The following is a 4435-nucleotide window of genomic DNA, read 5'->3' on the forward strand; positions in this document are numbered from 1 at the left end:
GAACTGCAGTTGGCCACGCCCCCGTCTGAACAGATCCTCTGCTCCTCTCTCTTTCTCTCCTACATGTGACGTTGGCGTGTCACACAGGCTGCAGATCGGATCAGTATCTGACAGACAACCCACCAGTTATGGTGACATACAGTACCGCGCAAATGTTTTAGGTGCATTTAATGCATTAGAAAGGCATTACAAATTCTGAAAACCTGATAAATATTCAGAAATAAATTGAATGTGTGATGAATTTCAAGTTTAATGATAAACAGTATTAAAATATGTGTTTTTTGGGTTTTTTTTTGGTATATAAGTCGCAGTCGCACCAGAGTATAAGTCATGGGACCTCAAAAACTATTTTCAGAAACATGTCAATTAAAGTATGAGTAATTGCGTTTTACAATAATTTTAATATTGCGTGATCATTTGCAACTGTGTTTGTGTGGTATTCTACTGGCCAGTACACTTACAGTAACATTCTTATTATGGAATTTAGAAATGTAGTTCACATATTCACGTTTGTTGGAACTAATTTTGTATCAAACGCAACTTTTATTATAACTCTGGGATGCCTAAAACTTTTGCACAGTCCTGTGTGTCACAGGATTCTACTTCCGGTTCTGTAGAATTGTGGGACGTTGACAATATTAAACACAAAACCTCAACTGTATTTAAATGTAAAGATAAAAACAGATTTTGTTCAATGTCACCTCTATAAAAAATTGAAAAGCAAAGTTGATACTGTTTACAGTAAAATTGGGGGATTTTAAAGTATTTTAAGAAATTTGTATTGCAAATCTTTCTCAGTTTCAGAAATGTTTGACTGGAGCAAAATTAAGAATTTATCATTATTATTATTAATAGTAGTAGTAGAAACAATAGAGTGTTATCTACTTTGATTAGCAGTTAATTTCAATTCATCAAGAAAAAAAAATGTCAAATTTTGATAATGTATGAAAAGTGAAGGTTTGCTGCATTTGTCATGTTTTTTTTTTTTTTTTTTTTTTTTTTTTTTTATTTATTTATTTCAACTTGCCTGGACATTGAAAAGACTTTATTATTGTTTTGGAAACTGACATGAATGTTTGTGGCTTTTTTTTTTTTTGACTGAAGGATGAATCTTAAAAATCACTAGATTCTAGCCTTGGTTCACCGTATTTAGGTCATGTTGACTTCAGCAAGTTCTCACCTATCAGAGTGCGATTGGAGGGCTGGGGAATGGTCACATCCTTTCCACATTAGCCCCGAACAACAAGCCCTGACTTTATCTGGCTGGACAGTTGCATGTCGGACAGAATTACTTTCATGGCGACTGAATATTCATAATTGGCCAAACGTGGGGTGAGGGTGAGGGAGCAGTTGGCAGTAAAGTCTGTGGACGGTCACAGGTCCTGACTGCTGAGTGAGTGTGAAACGCCAGAGCCAGACTGCTCCCGAGGCCCCGAGGCAGCGAAGGAGCAGGCCGGCTCTCACCCACAGAGCGGACATCAAAAACAATATGACACCACTTCATCCACAAACATATTCTGGCTTTTCTGCAGCAGCCGGGCTCCACGCTGGTGAACTTCACGGTCAATGGTGTGTTTGTGATCGCTCAGTGATTCTTCACCATCGCAGCGTCTGGCCTGGTGCAGCATCACGGGGAAAAGTGCACACGGCAGGCGCCGCCGCTGCTGCCGTTGTGTGGTAGATTAGTTTCCTGTCTTGTGTCTCATGTCAGTCATGGTGAGGATTCTGTGACTAATTTAGAACATTAGTGAAGCTCAGAGTCAGTTGTTTATGGCCTGTTTTATAATCGCACATCACTGAACATGCTGATTTTTAAAGAAAAAAAAAATCTGGTTTTCAAAACTGTCATTTTCACAGTACTATCTTTACTTTTTAAGTTATGCAGAGTTAAGCGTGTAAAAATAAATTATGGCACTATTAAGGCTCAAGGTCATACTTCAGGTTTTTTTTTACTTTTTCTAGCTCAGTGATTACAGAGAACTTCATTATACTGAATGTTTTTAGAAATTTAAGCTACAATGTTTGAGTTATGTATACTTAACTATATATCTAAATAAATGACGGCAATAAATGACTATTAAGCCTCAAGATCGTAATTCTGTCTTTACTTTTTCAAGATCAGATATTACAGACAACGTCATTAAAAAATTAAGTTCCAATATTTGAATTGCTCATGCAGAATCAAGTCTAAATATTTTAGGACACTATATCAAGGCTCAAGGTCATACTTCTGTCTTTATTTTTTAAAGGTCAAACATTACAGGGAACTTCATTAAATTTAAATAATTTTGTTTTTATTTTGTTACCATATTTGAGTTACACATTCTTAAGTATATCTAAATAAATGATGGCACTATTAAGGCTCAAGGTTATACTTCAGTCTTTACTTTTTCAAGGTCAAAGATTACAGAGAATATTACATTTTAATTATTAAAAACAATAAGTTACCATTGAATTGCTCGAGCATAAACAAGTCTAAATATATCTGGGTGCTATTAAGGACCAAGGTCTTACTTCCATCTTTACTTTTTCTAGGTCAAAGATGACAAACAATTTAAAATATTTTAAAATTTTAAGTTGTCATCTTACAGTTGCTTGTGCTTAAGCATATCTGTAGATATTGGGACTCTGTTAAGGCTCAAGGTCATACTTCTTTTTTTATTTCTTCTAGGTCAGAGATTACAGAGAATTTAATTAAACTTAGGTCTTTTAAAGGTTTAAGTTGCCATATTTGAATTGTGCATCCTTAAGTATATAAAAAATAGGACACTAAAAGCTCATGATCATACTTCTGTTTTTTTTTCTTGGTAAAAGATTACAGAAAAGTTAAATATTTTTAAAATTCAAGTTGCCATTTGTGAATTGTGCATTGTAAATAAATCAGGACACTATTAAGGCTCAAGGTCAGTCTGTTTTTGATGTACATTTTCTTGGCAAAAGATCACAGAGAAAGCTGATACTACACTCTTTTGGAAAAATAAACCCCTACAACTATGGTTGGTAATTAAGACATTCTCAAAACCGAAGGTCATGCTGCTGTTTTTGTTCTGGTGTTTTCTCAGTCAGTGGCCATATAATACCATAAAGACTAAAAATGAAGTATTTGAAATGGATTGTATATAAGTATCTTCAGGAATTATGGTGTTCTTGTAGCTCAAAGTCATTCTATTGTTTTTGATATTTTTTGGAGCCCTGTCAAATGCACTATCAAATTAAAACAATTAAGCTGCACTTATTGTATCTCTCATTTCTGTATCAAATAAGTACACTTAAAGCTCATAGTCAGAGTTCAAGGCCAAAGTTCACAGTAAATGCTGTAATGCTCTCATAAAATAATTCATGAAATTCCAAATATTTCACATTTACATATTCATTCATTAAGACACTATTAATGCTCAAGGTCATACTTCTGATTTTCATCTACTTATTTATAGGTCAAAGGTCAAAAAGGTTAATTGGGACAGAAAAAAGGTTCATCACAACTAATTTCCTACCAAACAAATAGTGGGTCAAAGGTCACACAAACCACTATTTGTTGGAGATGTTTATCTCCATGCATTCTTTCAATAAGTTATTTTTCAATAAGTACGATTCAATATGAGGATTTTGTCATATTTATCATATCATCATCATTTCACAAATCTAACACAACATTGTGCAGCAAAGCGTATTCTGTGTGTATCCTGATCTTAGAAATTGATATTTTGAATGTTTTTACTATTTTTCTCCAGCATATTGGTGAGAAAAAAAGAGAAAATCCTTAAACTCAAATAAATAACGCCCTTCCCTCCGCGTCCTGTGCCTCAGAGCCCTGCGTGATATTTTTACAAGTTCCATCCCTGGGCGTGCAGACTGATTGAAATCAAACGTTGTTGATGTCTGGCTCTGCGGCTGTCACTGCAGCGCTGTTTATAATTACAGCTGGTGTGGAAAACTGTTGGTGGGTGGGCCACGCTCATCTCGGCCTCTCAGCAGGACCCGGCACACCTCTCTAATGTGGACTGACACGACAGCCAGACCTTGCTGCCGCCGCCGCCGCTGCTACGGCAGATAGATAGTCACTTTGAGAGGTAGGCATAGACCAGTTGTCCACCTGGGTGGCTGCCATCCAGGACTCAAGGTGGTTTGATGGTGTGGTGGATGCAGTAAATTTATCTTGTTCTCTTTTCTGACAGAAATCCTTCTACCCAGGCTTGGACTGATTAATCCCAGTTGAGAACACTGCCCTCTTGAGGCTATCTTAATAACAAACAGTAATTTTGCCTCCGTGGAGCCTGTTTTGGTTTCTAAGATCTGGCAACACAACCGAAAGGAGAAAACAAAACAATAAAAAAAAGCTTCCTTTGACAACCTGTAAATGTTGTGTTATAGCGCCCCTGGCGGCGGCGCTGCCACAGCACACACGGGTTCATGAATAGGGATCAAGCAGGAGCTC

Source organism: Thalassophryne amazonica, chromosome 12 (assembly GCF_902500255.1).
Source record: "Thalassophryne amazonica chromosome 12, fThaAma1.1, whole genome shotgun sequence".
Lineage (NCBI taxonomy): Eukaryota > Metazoa > Chordata > Actinopteri > Batrachoidiformes > Batrachoididae > Thalassophryne > Thalassophryne amazonica.